The 19,576-nt window shown below is 42.9% G+C and overlaps 1 protein-coding gene across 1 annotated transcript in view; it reads right to left on the bottom strand.

Annotated features, from left to right (window-relative positions):
- LOC308327096 (unconventional myosin-Ic-like) overlaps window positions 1-14,286 on the bottom strand; it is a 44,425-nt gene extending 30,139 nt beyond the window's left edge. Inside the window, exon 1 of the mRNA XM_080780242.1 lies at window positions 14,231-14,286. The gene's annotated coding sequence lies outside the window, so the exon portion shown is untranslated. The remainder of the gene's footprint in view (window positions 1-14,230) is intronic.
- Between the last annotated feature and the right edge of the window lie 5,290 nt (window positions 14,287-19,576).

The raw sequence follows: 19,576 nt of genomic DNA, 5'->3' as shown, positions 1-19,576 counted from the left end.
ACAGCAGCAGCTGAAAATCAGTATCAGCAAGTGATGCAGTTGTACGACAAAGTATAAATGACTCTGACTGTAATTGCTCTCGATGGGGGTGAACCATCTTATTTAACCCTCTAGCACCCAGAGTTGCTTTTTAGCTACAATTTTATTTTAATTAATTACTAAATTATTATTATTTTTTTCTGTTCCTTTTTCACCTAAATGTCATCAGTGATGTTCATTGCAATGCCAATTCAATGCCATTAGTCATGATATTTGCATATAAATACCCCCCACAGAGGCTGAAATTCACACAAATAAAAAATGTTTGGACTTTTGAACATTTTTTAACCTAAAACTTTTGACCTTTACCCTAATAAAAGTAGGTAAAATAATTGTAATATATGTTTTTTTGTGATCATTAGAATGTCTAGAACATGTTTTATTCATTATTGTGAAAGATATCCCTCAAATGTAAATTATTAATTTATTATATTATTATATAATTATTATATACCGGTAATTATTATAAATTTTTCATCAAACTTTATTTTTTTATTTTTTTTAACATCTTTTTTAGTGTCAGTGCTAGTAGTACAAAGTAGTAGTAAGGTTGAAATCTATTTTTTGCAAGTAGAAATTAATGCGGGTGTTAGAGGATTAAGGTCAAGGTCACGTTGCGTCTGTGAGAAGGCAGTGCCCTCCGCTGGTTACCTCTACTTCAAAGTTACTCTTGCTCCTTGAGTAATAGTCAGAGGATATTGATCAAATCTGGGAATACATTTCTTACCAAGAATTGTCTTCACCAATGTGTTTGTAAAGGTGTCTACTAACATATCCCACATTGGTTTCTACTAGTCAACCACCCTAGGGGAAGTTTTGACAGCTGCTGAAATATATGGCAAAGTGTTCTACCTTTAAGTTAAGTAGCATGCGACGTGTCAAACTAGGGGGTTTTCATGATTCTGAACCCATTCCAAGCATTAGTTTTGCACGAAAAACACTCCTAAATTCGGTCATAGCCACTCCTTGGGATAAATTCGGTCATATGTCCGTTTATATGTTAGTAGACACCTCTAGGGGAACTTTGACAGAAAAAGACTCGCTCACCGTATAAAAAATTGAAATAAAACTCCTTAGACTGAGGCTGCAATTAAAAAGTGCAATTAAAAGTGCAATTAAAAAGCAAACGTTTCCGTCCTAAGACCTTCGTCGAATCGTCGGTGCTATATGATTTTCACAGACAAAGAACTTGCTCTTAAAGAGCTCCAAAACAATACAGCTCAGGTGCTGATAATTGCTAATTACTAATTGATGACATCACCAGATGGTGGAGCGTGGACATTACAGAATAGATATACAAAATCACACAGTTATATAGCAAACAAGAATATTGCATACATCACATGTTGACAGACTTATACAATCACTTTTGGAAAATCACTTTTAGGTAGCACTGGAGGGAGAGATCTTCATTCAAGCCACCTGGATTGACAGACTGTAAATAAAAAAATCCATCTAGATTCAGTTTGGAGGAGTTTAGTGTCTAAATCTAGATCTCTTCTAGATTACTCAGTGCTTCAGTAGACACCTTCACAAACACATTGGTGAAGGAAATTCATGGTAAGAAACGTATTTCCAGATTTGACATTATTCTGATAATATTCCTCGACTATAATACCTCACTCTAGAGACTCTCCCTCTCCTGCTCTTTGCTCTCAAAATGCCTTGCCAATATCATCACATATATCCAAGGAATCTGAATAATGTTACCCAGATGGGGAGAGTCTCCTCCCCCTCTCGTTCTCCCCCTCGCCCTCCTACGTGCTTGTGCCCAGAACAGGGAGAATAATAAATCTCCACCCAGTCTCATTTTATACCCACGGCATGTGGTGTTCACTCTCTCCACCAGCTATAGTACGGTCAATATGCAGTCAGTAAGCACAAGTCTATGAAATAATTTTGATGAATAGACATGATACAATATCTGAAAGTACGATAATAAGCTTTTGACAGGTGTCAGTTGGTGTCAATCAAAACAACATTTTGGAGTCCTGTGAATTGCCACTTTTACTCCCACTATAACTGGTATGCTCTATGCTAATTTCATTTCATTACTTCACGTCCCTTCACCTTCTCTATAGCTTCTAATTACACTTCCCCAAGCATTCCTTTACCGCATTCCATTGCACTGAACAGCAATCTGATCTAGATACAAGAGAAGGTTAAAGAGAACCACACCATTGAGCAGTTTAAGTCTGCGGCGGTTGCCAATCACACCAGACACACAGATCACCACAAGTCCGGAAGTTTACATCAGTATAGATGTCATGCTGTCGCATTTCGACATCATTAAAAATAGACATTTCAAAGTTGGTTCATACTGGAACATCTGAGGAGGGACAATTTGTGCCTTTGTGGAATGTCATAGTGCGTACAGCTAGATACAGAAAGCTTTCCATTGTTGCAGCTTGAAGGTTTGTGATTGTTTACCTGGCAGTGTTAGCTCCCTTTCGTATTAATAAGCGCCATTCATGCCATACTACTGCTTCCGTCCGACCGTATCCACTGAGGTTCCTTGATGGAAACCCCAGGGTCACGTAACCCTTAACCCTCTTCCACATGAAAACCAAGCTGTGTTGGACCCGGGTCTCTCCCATTACGCGTAATTCTCTGCAAACACATTTGTTTTCGTCTGCCCTGCCTGGACACATACTTTGCTATCACCCCCCCCCCCCCCCAATTATTAACCACTAAAAATAGCAAATCCTCAGATTAAAACAGTTACATAAAATACAGCTCCATTAATGTGTTAAACATGTAAAGAAATGTATTAGAAAATGTTGCACTTTTTTCTCAAAAATCCTGGTCAAGACATTTTCTGTGGTCTAGGTCAGATTCTCGAAGATTTTGATCAGTATCGGACCAGACACCAATGTGACATGTCACACTAAACCGAATAGAGGGTATGGGGTATGCGCATGCTTAAAGTGAATGGCACATCGAGTGGCAAAGCAACATGTAAAGTGAGTTTAACATTGTTTAACGTCGTTTAATGCAATCGGATATGACTTTTCTGTGTGGATGCATGGGCTGTCAAGGCCAGAAAGTAGTTTTTTGCCACTCGGTTGGCCTTCCTGCATAACTTCCTGGTTTGATGATGATGATGTCCCCGACTCCCGTGCATACCCTCTATCTAAGGGAATCAAGATGGGCATACCATCACCCTTCACTGAACAAAAACGCTTCATCATCTTGTTTTTTCCAGTTACGTTTTTTTTCTTCTTCCAATCCAGTCTTCCTATCTTTGTTTTCCAGTTCCCTTTCTTTGAGCCGTCCTTCCTTCCTTGCTCTTTCCTGGTGTTCACCATCTTCCGTTGTGATCATTTCCTTAAGTTCAGTTTTAGCATGAACTGTTCCATATTGTCAATTGCTATGCATATCCTGTAGTGTACAAGATTCCTTCTGGTCCTGCTCTAGGTGGCGGCCTATAGGGAATCTGGACGCACGTTTCAAGACCAAACATCAGGCCCCCCATATGTACCTATGACATAATTATTCTGTTGATACAGGCGTATTGAGAGAAATAGTTTTGACTGTTCAAAGTCGCACGCAGCCATTACTCTCGACAATTACGAAGCAACAACGCCTCTCCTCATCCTGTCGTCCCTTCACAATAAAGTGTCTCCCCTTTACCTCCCAATGCCGCACACTTTACCCAGGTTATTAACAGGATATATCTGTAGGTGTAACTTAACATCGTGGGAGAGAGCAAGGCAGCGAGTGAGTGAGAGAGAGAGAGAGAGGGCCATGGGTGGCGGGGGGGTTGACTGACGCCTGACAGTCAGTCGGAGCTCGGAGGCCCCTCCGAGGGTGGAGACCAGTTTCAATTGAAACTGGTGAAACATAGTGAAGTGAGGGGTGTCAAGTCAAACTCTCTTTCCACTCCAAATGACATTAAAGGAATCAACTCCAAGATTTTCCAACTCAAACAACTTTTATTTTCCAAACTTTTGCATGATGTGCAGTTGGCTTCACTTGTTGATTTGGTTGGTTTTGTATGGGTTAGGTTGAAAACCTTTAAACACAGAAACAAAGGATTAACAACAATGTCAAACAACAAATGATAACTCTTTTCAAACACTTTTCCAATTAATAAGTTATTTTTAAGCATCTTGTTTTTAAGCAATCAAGTAATTTAAACAAGCAAATGCATTTTAAGCAATTCAAATGCCTCATTTAAAGGACTTTTAAACTAATTTAGCAAAGTCAATTTAAGAAAACCATTTTAATTAAATATATCAAATTAACCATCTAAGCACTTGGAATAAAGAAATTAGATAAATAGCTGATCCTAGAGCTTGTAGATCAGCTCTATTCTAAACAGACATTTTAAACCTTCATCATATGAACCATGAACTGTTCACATTTTAAATTCTTAAAGTAAATAATTTCTAACTTAGTCTTATTTTGTAAAGTTATACTTTTGAAACATAAATGAATGCTTCCAAACATAACATGAGATACTGCAATGTGGTCCTTCTTCAATCCAAATTATAGCAGTTACTAAATACATTTAGCCCATTAAAGCCAGATTTTAAACACATTAAGCAGTATTTACAAATAAGTAAACAAATAAGACAAAATATTTCACCGACCATTGGCGTCTTTGGACTTGGAACATCCTGAGTAGATCTTGCTTCTTGTTTGTGGTGTATAGATTGTTTGACTGCTCACTCCACCTTATCAGGTGTTCCAGCTCAGCCAAACGAGCAGCCATCTTGCTGCTGCACTCTGGGAGATGTAGTTGTCTGAGATTCATGCTCCATTTATGAGTTTATGCTCCACTTATGAGATTTAACTCAACACCTCCCACTTGAGCTCCTGGGTTCTTAACCACAGAGAGGTCACTCAAGTCCTTCACACCTCTGTTGTTCTTCAGTAGGAAGTAGAATGACCAGCCGTCTGACATCTCGATGCAGAATTGTGGCCGGGATTTTGGTTTTTTCACGGTTTGATTTTGTGGGCTTTCCTTTGTCGTTTGCTTTTGTGATGGGAACAGGATAGCTGGGAAAGGTCCTCACAAGCACATCTCTTACGATGCCTTTGCTGTCAGCGTTGACACTGACTACTCTAGCCAGCTTGTACTGTCCTCTCAGGGCATTTTGGTCAGCCAACCAGACCACATCTCCAACAGCAACATTTCTCTCTTTGGTGTGCCATTTGTTCCTTATGAACAAATTAGGACCGGCCATTTGGCTCCATTTCTTCCAGAACTTGCTGACTTCTGCCTGAATATTCTGAAGTCTTTTGTATGGGTAGCCATCAAACTGAAAGTCTCCAGGGTCACCTTTAGGATGGGCTCGTCCTAAAAGCAGAGAGTTTGGAGTGATGTACTCTATGCAGTCTTCCCTGCTTTGAGTTCTTGCATCGATGGGTCTCTCATTAGCAAGGTTGGCTGCCATGAAGAGAAACGTTTGGAATTCTCCCCATGTGAAAACACCTTCTCCACCAAGGTTGCTTAAGGCCCGCTTCACTATTCTGACAGCTGCCTCTGCTGCACCGTTCCTGTGGGGAGAGTCTGCGGGGTGGATCTTCCACGACCATTCTGTGCCATGTTTGGCAGCTTTTTCTTCAAGTTCAGACCTATTCAGTTGGTCAAGGAATTTGTAAAGTTCTTCCAGAGCAGGCTTGGCTCCCACAAAGTTAGAGCCAGGGTCTGACCAGAGTTTCCTGGGGTGTCCTCTCAGCGAAGTGAACCTTTGATAGGCGAGCAGGAATCCTTCGGATGACTGGTCACTCACCACTTCAGTGTGCATGGCTCGGGAAGCCATGCAGCAGAAGACGATTCCCCATACTTTGAGTCTGGTTCTCTTCTTGACCTCATCCTTCACTTCATAGGGGCCGAACAGGTCCATGGTGGTGAATTCAAAGGGTGCAGCTGGGCCTGTTCGCTCTGGAGGCAGGTCAGCCATGATTTGTTGACACTGTTTTACATTGTTCTTTCTGCAAACAACACAGCTGTCAACCACCCTCTTGGCAAGTCTCCGGCCTTTTATCACCCACGCCTTTTTCCTCATGCGAAGAAGGGTTCCTGCTACTCCCTCATGGTTTGCTTTGTGGGATTCTTGTGCCAGCAATGTGGACACCCACGATTCAAATGGTAAAATTGGCACTGCAGTCTTCACTTCGTTGAACATCTGGATTCTGCCTCCACAAACTAGGAGTCCAGAGTTCACGTCTTTGTACACTGCCAATCTGCTTAGAGTCGTCTCTGGGAAGGCTATAGCTTCTTGAGCAGCGAGGAAAAGGTCTTTAGATGCATTGTCAAGTTCCTTTACAGTCAGCCCAGCTTGATTGGGTGATGCCTCCCACTTTGACTGCCCTGGCACCTGGCACTTCCTCTCTAGCCACTGCTTGACAGCTCGACAGACCCAGGCGACGACTCTAACAAGTTTGGATAGGTTGCTGAATCTTTTTATTTCCACAAGATCTTTGACCCAGCCAGTGGGCTTCTTTCTTAGAAGAGTTGGTATTTCCTCTTGACATTCCTGTGTGGTCAGAGTGTCGTCTGCCTGCGGACTGATTTTAGCTTGAGCTCGTGTGATTGCAGCTGAAAATGCCTTCCTTTGGAGTGTGTTTACGCTCTCCCTGGCCTGGGCAGCTACCTCTCCAGCTGATTTAATGGGCCACTCCTCCACTGGCCACTTCAGGAAATCTGGTCCATTTTGCCAGGTGGAATCCTCTCTTAAATCTTCAGGAGTGCCTCCTCTTGTAATGACGTCAGCTATGTTCAGATCTCCACGGATCCACCACCAGTCCTGCACTGGTGCAGTCTTTTGGATTTCACCCACTCTGTTGGCAAAGAAGCTTTGGTACCCATAACTGTCTCTCTGGATTGCCCCAAGGACCGTCTGACTGTCCAGCAGATGGAACCATTTCTCGATGGTCATTCGAGCATGCTTTTCCACATACTTTCTGATTCTGGCTGCGAAGACTGCTCCACAGATCTCAGCTTTTACAGCTTCTCCCTTTTGATCCAGAGGTGTCAGTTTGGCTTTTGATTCCACAAACCGAACTTCAATGCCATGACTTGTTTCCCACCTTAAGTACATCACAGCTCCAAAGGTTTTGTCACTTCCATCAGAGAATGTGATGCCCCAAGGGTTTCCTTTCCAGTCAGCTGGTGTGAGGCTTCTGTAGAATTTCACCTGACCAAGCTGTACATATTCTTCAAAGAGCTGTATGGCTTCTTCTCTGATGCTTTCCGAGAGTGGTTTGTCCCAGGTTTCTTGGGTCAGCTTCCCACCTCCTCCCTCTTGGAATGCCTTTCTGACAAGAATTGCTCCCTTCTGCTTGACCGGTGATACTAGGCCAATAGGGTCGTACAGCCCGGCTACTTGGCTTAAGAGAGCCCTTCTAGTCAGTGGGTTTGGTGTTTCGGTTCTCACCTCTTCTTTGAGAAGATCTTTGCCAACTCTCATCTTCTTCTTTCTTTTGGAAAAGTTAACTGAGGTTAACATGTAGAGTTTGTCTTCGTCCACTTGGTAGCCGATGCCCAGGGCTTTGTTGTCTTCTTCCCTCATTTGATTTGGGAGAATGAAGGTTTTCCCTTGTTCCTCCTTTAGGACTTCCTTGTCTGTTCCTTTCCTCCCACTTTGCCCAGACCGGACCCATGGTTTGAGGAAGAATCCTCCAGCTTCCAAAATCTCTTCAACTTTTGCAGTGATTTTGTCGAGTTGATCCAGGTTATTGTGGGAGGTCAAGAGGTCGTCCACATAACTGTCCTTTTCAATGACTCTGCGTTCGTCTTCCAAGTGAACAAAGCTGGGCAGGCTCGCAGTTTCCCTCATAGCCAACTGAGCGATGCAACCAGCAGGTTTGTCCCCAATGTTGACTCTGGTGATTGCATATTCACTGATCTCCTCTTCTGGGCTGTCTCTCCAGAGGAATCTGTGTAGATGCATCTCACGCTGCTCCAGCCACACAGAGTTGTACATCTTCTTTATGTCTCCTAGAGCTGCATGCACACCTTCTCTGAACCGTAGCAGTACAGCTCGAATAGGGTTGAGTACATCTGGTCCCTTAAGAAGAATGTCATTCATGCTCACGCCTTTGTATTTCTGGCTGCTGTTCCATACAATACGAACAGGTGTTGTCACTGAATGGGGGTTTGGCGCCACCAGGTGGCTCACATACCACACTGGTCCAGTCCACTTGTCAATGATGTCATCGGTGAGTTTTAAGGCTGCTTTTCGTTCGACCATTTCATGGATCTGGGTTGTGTATGCGACTTTCCAGTCTGGTTCTTTGCTCAGTTGCTTTTCCATCCTTAAGAAGCAGGCCTGGACTGCACTTTTGTTGTTGGGGAGAGAGACAGGATCTACGGTCCAAGGATATTTTGCGTCCCAGTGTGGAGATGGGGTGTGAGCATCCTCCTCTTTGTAGGTGAGGCCTCCTTTAATGATCTCATACTCCCTCTCCTCTGCCAGGGTCATTTCTTTTCCTCCTGGTGGACAGTTTCCACATCGACATCCTCCACATCTTGGTTCACATGCAGCTCCGATGCTGTCCCAGTGCCACCACTCAAGGAACTCATGGTTACTGGCAACTGTGAATGTCTCTTCATATTTGACTGCTGCTGTTCTCATGGAGCGAGCAAAGTGCGTTCTTGATTCATATGCTTCCACGTCCACCTCTTCATGCAGATCAGGATGTGCTCCGCCCACCGTCTTCCCCAGTGGACTCTCCCACAAGACGAGGTCTCCAATTACTTTTACTCTTTGGGGAGCGAGTCTTCCCTCTCGGTGGCTTATGAGCAGCTCAACCTCTTCTGGCCTTTCCAGCTCTTCAAGCTTGACCTCCGGGAAAAATCTTTTCAACTTCTCTGGTTGAATCACTTGATGGACCTTGGCTATTTCATCTAGGCCGTAGCAGACCAGTTCGTGGGCTCTTTCAGTGCCTTTAGGAGTCTTCACTCTAACTTTGAGGAGGTATCTCTGAGTGTCCACCTTCATGGCCATTCCTCCAACCCCATGCACAATCAAGTTTATCTTTTCTCTTCTCAACCCAAGTCTTTCAGCAGCCTTATGGGTGATGTAGTTTGTATCTGATGCCAAGTCAATCAATGTCCCAATTTTCTGACCAGCGTTTGCAGTGACTTTCATCAGCATCATGATGACAGGAAGCTCGGCGAGACCATTTCTTCGCAGTAGTTCAGACTGGCCTGAGGTTTTGAGTGCCACTGTTGTTTTGTTGGTGAAAGCCCTTCTGCCTCGATCTGCCATTTCCGAGGAGAGTTCAGACAAGAACGACTCTTGTTCCTCTGTGAGTTTGCCTTTGTTGCCGTCTCTTCCACTTCTTCCCTCTTCCCCTCGAGGCTTGACTTCTCCTTTTGGGCAGAGGATATAATGGTGGTCTGCGGCATTTCCTCCCTTCTTACAGTCTGCATTTCTGCATAGGAATGTCTCTCTGCAGTATGCAGTTCCGTCATGGCATCCGAGACATTTCCTGCATGCTCCCAGCTTCTTCAAGGCAGCCGTCTTCTCCGATAGCTTCAGTCCCTTGAATTTCCGGCAAAAGAACAGTTTGTGGTTATGTCCACTGTCGCCACAGACAACACATCCGTCAAGCTCTTGTATCTTTGTGTTCTTTGTCGAGGCAAACTTTCTTTCATTCTTTTTGTCGGGGCGATCTGGCTTGTCCGTCTTCTCCACAATCCTTAGTTGATCAAGCCTCTCCAGTACGTCTTCCTGGTTCTTCAAATATTTCAAGAGCATGTCAAAATGGTTCTCTGCTGTGACATTGCTGCTGGGATCTACCATGAACATCAACCAGTCTCTCTTGATAAAGTCAGGTAACTTGCTTTCGATTGATTTGATCACAAGTGGGTTGTTTATGGCCCCAGAGTTGCCCAGTTCAGTGAGATCTGACAGAGCCTTCTCCACAGTTTGTATAAGGTCGATGACCTTTCTTGGCTGGTTTCCTTTTACATATGGTATCCTGTCGAGCTCTTCAAGGATTTCGACAGTGATACTTGATTTATTTCCATGCCTGTTCTCTAAGACTCTGAAAATGTCTTTGGCTGTAGTGTAGGTAGAAAGTCTAAGTTCTTTGGAGATTTTCTCCTCCACGCTATCTAAAAGCTGGATCTTTTTCACTTCAGGGGATCCGGATGGCTCTCCCTGCCTTTGCAGGCTTTCCCAATCCTTCCTCCATCGGTGATATTCTCTTTTATTTCCAGAGAAGGTAGGTAGGGTGGTTGGCTTTATCCTCACCAACGGTGTCGTCGGATGGCGTGGTGCAACTCCTGTGTCTTGCTCAGCAATCCTCAGGCTGCGTGCAAATGCAAACTGAGGTTTCCTCATCTTCAGCCTGAGAAGGGCGGCTCCTAGGCCCTTGAGCCTCGCATTCAGTCCATCACTGGATTCGACAGGTATCCATTGGTCCCACGTAGACATTATAGAGATGGCCTTGTCTCCCATTTCTTCTGAGAGCGTTAGGTGCTGTTCATAGCACTCTAAAGATTCACTCGTCACTGGCACAGCTCCTGCTGCTTCACTTACTTTCTCAGTTCCATCAATAGCCGTTTCCAGCTCATGTTTTCCATATTTGGACCACAGGATTAGCTGCACAATGTCTTTGATCTCTGCCATCTTTGTTTCGGCTTCTTTTGAAGTATGTTTGAGGTCGTCCTCTTGCTTCTCGTCAAGCCCTTCCTCTTCATCAGGTTTGACTTCATCCTCAAGCCCAAACCTGAAATCATCATTAGCCTCAAGCACAGCTCTATAACAGAGTGAGAGTGTGCTGAACTCGTCCATCAGCTCGGATCGCAGCATGGCGTCTGCTCCCCTGGCAATGTGGTTGGCCTGTTTGGTGAAGCGGCGTTTTGCTGTGGTCCTCTCCTTCTTTAGTTCTTTGACCTTCTCCGCCATATCTTCAGCCATCTTTTCCTTATGTGTCAGCAGTATTGGGTCGAAGCAGTTTGATCCTCGTCTTCCACTGCTAGCACTTGGTTTTCAACTGTCAAGTCAAACTCTCTTTCCACTCCAAATGACATTAAAGGAATCAACTCCAAGATTTTCCAACTCAAACAACTTTTATTTTCCAAACTTTTGCATGATGTGCAGTTGGCTTCACTTGTTGATTTGGTTGGTTTTGTATGGGTTAGGTTGAAAACCTTTAAACACAGAAACAAAGGATTAACAACAATGTCAAACAACAAATGATAACTCTTTTCAAACACTTTTCCAATTAATAAGTTATTTTTAAGCATCTTGTTTTTAAGCAATCAAGTAATTTAAACAAGCAAATGCATTTTAAGCAATTCAAATGCCTCATTTAAAGGACTTTTAAACTAATTTAGCAAAGTCAATTTAAGAAAACCATTTTAATTAAATATATCAAATTAACCATCTAAGCACTTGGAATAAAGAAATTAGATAAATAGCTGATCCTAGAGCTTGTAGATCAGCTCTATTCTAAACAGACATTTTAAACCTTCATCATATGAACCATGAACTGTTCACATTTTAAATTCTTAAAGTAAATAATTTCTAACTTAGTCTTATTTTGTAAAGTTATACTTTTGAAACATAAATGAATGCTTCCAAACATAACATGAGATACTGCAATGTGGTCCTTCTTCAATCCAAATTATAGCAGTTACTAAATACATTTAGCCCATTAAAGCCAGATTTTAAACACATTAAGCAGTATTTACAAATAAGTAAACAAATAAGACAAAATATTTCACCGACCATTGGCGTCTTTGGACTTGGAACATCCTGAGTAGATCTTGCTTCTTGTTTGTGGTGTATAGATTGTTTGACTGCTCACTCCACCTTATCAGGTGTTCCAGCTCAGCCAAACGAGCAGCCATCTTGCTGCTGCACTCTGGGAGATGTAGTTGTCTGAGATTCATGCTCCATTTATGAGTTTATGCTCCACTTATGAGATTTAACTCAACAAGGGGCGCTCTTCATACATCATTGTATATCAGCCAATCAAATCATCACACACACACACACAGCTGTGCATATATAGGGGGGGGATAGTGCCCCTCAAAAAAAATGCTAAACCAAGACAAATGCTGATCAGGACTAAACACACAAAAGCCAAATTCCAATACCCAAAACCTCGGCCACTCGCTCACTCACACTCGCTCACTCCAGCATGGCAGTGTTACGGTGAAATTGGTGACCTGCCGAAATATATCATTGTAATTAAGTAGTCTCTGCATTTATACAGTATAATGTGCTTATTGCCCATGGAAAGAATGATAATATCCCTTGGTTGGTTTTCCCAATTCTTGTGGTTTTACTAAAATGGCTTTCAGGATCAACAATGATTCAATGGAATGATGAATCATAGAGGAATTATATATGGGTGGGGTCAAAATGTGACTTTTCTCTCTTGCAAAACAGACTCCCTCTCTCTCTTGCGCACGCACGCACGCACGCACACACGCACACACGCACACACGCGCACACGCACACGCACACGCACACGCACACGCACACGCACACGCACACGCACACGCACACGCACACGCACACGCACACGCACACGCACACGCACACGCACACGCACACGCACACGCACACGCACACGCACACGCACACGCACACACACACACACACACACACACACACACACACACACACACACACACACACACACACACACACACACACACACACACACACACACACACACACACACACACACACACACACACACACACACACACACACACAGTGAGCGAGAAAGTGTGCATTGAAGAAATAAGATAGTGGGTATCAGGTATGATCCTTGGCACTGAGTATTTATCTCAACATTCTAGACACCAACACACCATGATGCCTCCAATATGTCAACAACCCTATATAAAAGTCAGAGATATAGGCTGCTATATCCTCCCTGCCCGTGTTCTCTGTTTAGGTCTTCATCGCCCACACATTCCATCTGTGTCACATTCCTACAGCACGCATCTGTTCTTTGTTTCTCACCCTATTTTATCTATAACCTCTTAACCCTACAGTACATCCCTGTCAAACACATCTTAAGATGTAGGCTACAACACAATATTACAAACAAGCGTTGATTAATATGGAGTCGTTTAGGAATGCAATAGGCTTTCTGGTTATTAGTATACATAGATGGTAATTAATCAATGGTTTCATGTGATGTAAATGTGTTTATTTTAATAAACCACAACCAGTTGGCAAACCCATCAGCTCGCTGTTCAGGATTATATTACATTCTGGAGCCTGGAGGCAATGCTCAATAGTTGGAGGGCTTATAGCACTGTCTAGTGGCAGTACGTCAAACTACAGTATAACTGGATCTTCATGCCTCTGTATTGATGATTTGTCAATTGCTCATACCCATTACTCAGACATAAGAACAATACAGTAGGCTACTATATTCCTTGGTTGACTTGTTGGTTTATAGGAGTCTAGGCAATTTGAAAGTATGCTTTTTGTAATGTACAGTATAGGCTACTTCCGGAACACTTGAGAAAAACAAATATCTGTAGTGTATTTTGCACTATGTAAGACTGGCTATTCATTCAAAAATATAAAATATTTTAAAGGTTATCTTAACTTAAGTAATGTGAAGTATTCATGATTTGAACACGCAGGTACATCATTAGACCGACAAAAAATGTATCCTTGGCTTCAACTTCTTGTTTATGCCCAAAATTATTGGATATCAAGGTTTTGTAGCAATAGCAATTATTAGTCCTTAATTTTCGAATGTTCAAGCATGTTTTAATCATGTATATACATAAGACCTACATTACTTAAGGGCAGGCCTACATTACTTAACCCTAAAAAACAGGGTCGTATTATAATCAGGGACTAGACTATTTGACATTCAATGTTCTTTTTCCACAAGTGAGTCTTGAAAAATATGTTTAATAAATATATGTTTTATGGAATATTTTACATTGGATAAATTATGTGAATCTTTTATATCCCCAGGATCATTTTAGCCCAAATGTGTGACTGCAGCCTACTGTCCTTGATCGTGCCGTTTGCAAAACAATCAATCAATCATTCAATCAATTACCCAAATGACATGGCAATTGAACATTTTCAATTTGAAATGATGCCGATGGAGAAACATGCTCAGCTCAGCATTAATTTATTCAACTACACAGCTCCCTATACTGCCATTGGTAGTCTACCCAGTACCATGTTAGCCCGAGGAAGTGATGAGTAAACAAGAAATGACAATGCATACTTACGCCTTATCTTGCGTCACTCAATGCTCTGGACGCATCGTGTGAAACTCCATGCAGCAGTACAGCAGTGCACGCCTGCACGGTGTCTCCCATTCTGACTCTCCAGTAAAACAACCTTCTCAACGGCGCCGTCCCTTCGCTCTGACGCCACTGACTCTGGTGGTCTGCATCCTGCACTGGACTTATTCCGGGCGAATTTTAAGGAATCTATAAAACAATAATCATGCTACATGTGTTTTTTTCCACAACACCACAGATCAAACAGCGCATTATGCATTCTGCTTCAAACAAACTGTTAAAAAAAAGTTAAAGTTGGCCGAAGTTATCAAGACAAAAATAAAAGGTTTTCTGACTGCACGAATGATGCCTACATTCATTTGCATTGCGTGATATCTGATAGCCTGCCATACAACCTATATATATCCACCAGGGGGCAATGATGTTGCAGTTCGAAATTAGCAAAAAAGTCATAAATCAGGATCAATATCTGATTATGACATAATTATCACTGCACCATGATCATGTGCTGCAAAATGTTGACATATCAATTGGCAGAAGTGGTTTAGTATGCAGTATTACAGGGGCTTCTGTAGGCCTTTACCTTGCAATAATAATGACGATAATTAAGCAAAAAGCTTAAATTCACTTTGGGCTTCTTCTATAAATTGAAGGCTTGTTTTGCTTGTTCAGCTCGCAAAAAATGGTCACTAGTCTCTTTCTGTCCCAATTGGATTATGGTGATACCATTCATAGGTTTGCTTGCTCCTCCACTTTGGCCAAACCGGACCCCCTGCCCTGTACCATGCGGCACTGAGATCCATAACCAACTCACCTTTCACATCATGTAGCGGACCCAGCTGGCCATGAAAAGGTTGAAGACTGAACTGATGATTTTGAAGTTTCTTTATTAAATCAACGTAGAACTGACAAGAGAAAAGGCATACAAATGCATCAATAAACATCCAGTATCCAACATCTCATTATCACATTTATCAGTATAAGATGTATATCCCATACAATATACTATATAGCTTAAACTACCATATCAAAATGCCATATGAAAACCACCACAATAAACCTCAGACAATAAACCACAAGAATATAAGACCCAGTCAGACCAAATAAACATTAAAAGAGATTCACCAATATCCCCTTTCCAGCTGGGTGCTAAAGTGGCATGTGCTTCACTGCTTTATGTCCATAATTTGTTCAGCTTTTGACCGTCAGTCCTTTCCATTGGCCTTCCTTTCCATAAGCCTTGACCAAACTTTGTGTACTGGTCCCATAGTGATGCAGTTCTCGCTCCTCTACCACTGAGGCCCTTTTATTGTCTACTCCTGCTATCTGCAGCACCATGCTGGGCGTCGGCAGCACAACAGGTGAACTTCATCAACCCATCAGTGCCCACTGCCCATTGATGTGCTCCTGATGTTTGAACAGGAAACTAGTCAAATAAAGGTCTGTATAAGACCCAACATGGCAGGAACCCCTTCACAATAAAAGTTTGACCATCCCGGGGTCCGTTACACATCACATGCACATTGTATGCTGCAATTGGTCGGTTGGTCTTCTACATCTCGCAGGCTGCATCATTGGTATATTTCCATTTACAAAGCCATTCTTGGTGATCTGCCTTCTTACTTTGATTTGCTCCAAATTCGATTTGGTCAAACCTCAGATCGAATGCTTGGCTATGGTGTGTACTGCGTAGTACCAGCATTCAAATCCAAGGAAGGTAAAAAAAAATTCTGTCCTTCTTTGGCCCCTGGTCGTGGAACGACCTGCAGTCCAGACTAAAATTGGCTTTGACTCAATGACTCAAGTCTCAAGTTTCAAAAGGATCATCTTTAGATGTACAGTCCAACACCTGCACATGTTTGGATATGTACTACTGTCTACTACTGCAGCCTTTTGTTCGGGCCTATATTTATTATTTCCATTTATATTTTGCACATACAGTAGTGTATTTGCCGTGCCACTAAAAGATTAGCACTTTGATTTATTTGTTGTATATATATATATTTCATAGGTACTTTGAGGTGTATCATGGATGTTTTATTTGCTGTTCTGTAATGTGACATGTGTACGATTGAAGCATTGAAGTGTACTTTTATTTCCTCTTGGCCAGTTACTTACTTACGCCGACTACCCCTTCTGGGGCACAGGCCGTCAACAAGCTCCTCTGTCTTGAGCTGTTCTCTCCAGCTTCATGGTCTTGGTGTCTGCCTCCAGGTCTCTGCGGCAGGTGTTTCTCGCTTGCCCTGCGGGTTCCATGTCAGCGCTCGTCTAATGATGGTGCTTGGGGGGCTTTCGTAGGGTGTGGCCTATCCATCGCCATCGGCGTTTTCTCATCTGTTCTTCTGCGGGCAGCTGGTTTGTTCCCTGCCAGAGTTCTACGATACTGATGGTGTCTGGCTGGATGTGGAGGATCTTTGGTGTTGGGGGGGGGGGTCAGTTCTTTGGAACTCCAGATGTTCTGTAATTGGACGAATGCCGGATCCGAGCTCCAACATGGGCGTCCGTGCCACCCTGCGTAAAGGCTTCCACTTCTGCAATGCCTCGCCCACCAGTGTGATCCCACTTGTAAAAGAGACGCAGTCTCAATGTGTTTTTACTGGTTAAATAAAAATGTATATACAATTTTGGTAGACCTAGAATGATCAACATGCATTACATGTTCTATTTATCCAACAATGTATCATGACTAATGTCATTAGGAGCATTTGCAACCAATCCATTTCACAGGAAATGCCTAAGAACATGAACATACAGTTTGCAAACAGTATAATGCTCACTCAGACAAGAAATACCACAAGAAGTATGAGGACAACTTTACAAGATTTAATTTATTAACTATTATACAGTTCACATAAGGCCTTCATCTTCATCCATCATTCTCAGTCAGAACATGTCATGGTTTGCTCTTGATGCACAGTACTTTCTTTCACTTTTAAGCTATTTCACTTTTGTATTGTTTTCTTCTCTCATACTAATGTTTTAAAACAGGGAGAGGGGTCAAACCTCCTCCCTTGGCTTGTTCTTAAATCATGCACTAAACTTAAGTGGCCTTAAACCATTCACAAAATCGTAAAAATTGACTTTCAATCATTGAAATACACACTAGAAATGTTTCCTACCATTGACTAAAGGGTGGTTTAGACCCCCCTAACATACAAATAAACAACCATTATAGAATAGTATGCACTCACGTTTTGCTCAGAGTGGCAGATTTGCCAGGGTTGTGTCAGAGAGGTGAAGTGATGCGGTGAGATTACATCCTCTCACAAGTCACATTTTAGAGGGACATTTGGGGCCAATTTATACCTCATCGTACATCCACATCACTCGACGAAAATAACAGATTTCCAACTGAAAAACGTGACGCGTATGACAAAAAGTATACATTGGGCTTTGGTTGGCGTTATCAAATCAACAATGCTATAGCTTGCTACTCCGGACTGTGAGACACGCCACACATCAGCACGGCGATCAGACGACCCGACTTCCAACAGCATCGAGATTCCTAATAAGTACCAGTAGGTAATGATCCCAAATATTAACACTAGGCAAGCTAAATCTGATACGCGCTGCAAACGAGAACCACGAAGGGGGGACCACAATCACCCCACAACTTCCCGTGTCAAATGTGGTCAACCTTCAAAAACGTCCGCGGTTAAAATGGACAGTGCTCAGTCGAATGACTTTTATAGAGGGGGGGCGGTTAAAATATATGGGACATTCATTTAACTGTGCAATCGCTGGAAGGAAATGGGCTGCTGCTTTTGCTCGTTTTTTTTTTTTTCTCCGCCGTTAAAGAGAGGACAACATGCCAGCACAAAACTAGTAAACTAGAGCAGCTAATAAATGCTTGGTGGGTATAGTTCATCCCTGACTGTCCATACATGGTCCTTCCCTCTACAATGGTCCGTGTTTCATAGCAGAACTAGCAGAGTGAGAGTGTTTTGAGAATACCCAGCTATCGGGAGTTAAAGGTCCTTAATATTAGATGAGTACAAAGGGATCGGTTTGATAGACACAGCCTCAGCAACACATCCGGGAACCCGATCAAATTTCACGCCTGCGGTTTCCATAGACACCAGATGGCAATGTAGAGTCATGTTCTTAGTATGATGATGGTCTAAAAGCCAGCCTCTTCTATTCCTACAAACAGCATGGGCAAATCAATCAATAACTTTACCACTGGCAAGTAAAGTCTCCTCCGTGGTAATCTAACCACCTGGGTTTGAACAAACTTCCCTAGACCACTACTCGTATCAATCAGCCACAATAACAGCCAGAGGGGGAGGTTTTTTTATTTTAACGTGGCTGGACAAACACATAACATGGGCAGATTTTAGATTTCCCCCCCATCAACTAAAAGAAAAAAGTAGATTCTGGGTTAACTGAAAGAAGACTCTTATCTGTTTCACAAGCCCCCGTGCCAATGCCACTCTCAGCCACTAAACAACATGGACAAATTGATCAAAGTGGCATTTCATCACCTTTTAAACACTACACTATCAGAAAGTGCTTCAGAAAAAAAAGTATGTGGATACAAAAACAAGTTTGATGTAAACAAATTTTGATCCGACCAAAGCTCTGTAGAGGCAATGGGTATGGCTGTTTTGAGCTGTGAACTTAAAAATACACACACTCACACAAAAACAGTCCCGACAACTCCCCTTATGCAGGGGGGGGAAAAAAAAACAGTGATCATTAAAGTGCATCCCTGGATGTCCCCCCCACCCCAAACCCCCCCCCCCCCCCTTACCAAATACAGAACAGACGTCTCCACGCTGAACCCTAAGTCGGAGCTGACAACAAGAAGCTCAAGGCAGGGGTCCCAAAGGCAGACGGAGAGGAACCTTCTGCTAAATGGGGCAAACTGCTGGCCAAAAGGAACACGGAGGAGGGCAGTCTATAAATCCAGTGGCAGTACTTTTATGAGCACAAAAAAAAAAAAAAAAACTTTATACACAGATAACATGGGAGGCCACAAATCATATCTTCCAGGTTGACATGGAGGTTTGGACTTCTTGTGGTACATGACTACACGTGTTGTAGGCTGATGTATAAAGCGAAGCTTAGTGTTTACAGTATTACAGCTCGTGTCCCTCCCTTTTCTGCACTACACTGCCCCGGGTTGGCAGAATCCAGGCTGTCGGGGGCGGGGGTCGGGGCTCAGGCAGAGGGGCACAGAGAAGGGTCAAGTCAGCCTTGGTAGCCGGCCCTGGCACATTATGTAAGCAATGGTGGCAAGTCAGGTTTTTTAAGTGGCAAGTCAGGTTTTAAGTGGCAAGGTTTCTCAAGACGCTGCACGGTTCATACCTCCATAGTTCCGCGTTATCC

Source organism: Protomyctophum bolini (assembly GCF_963924005.1).
Source record: "Protomyctophum bolini genome assembly, chromosome: 13".
Lineage (NCBI taxonomy): Eukaryota > Metazoa > Chordata > Actinopteri > Myctophiformes > Myctophidae > Protomyctophum > Protomyctophum bolini.
This window is presented reverse-complemented; position numbering and strand designations above follow the sequence as displayed.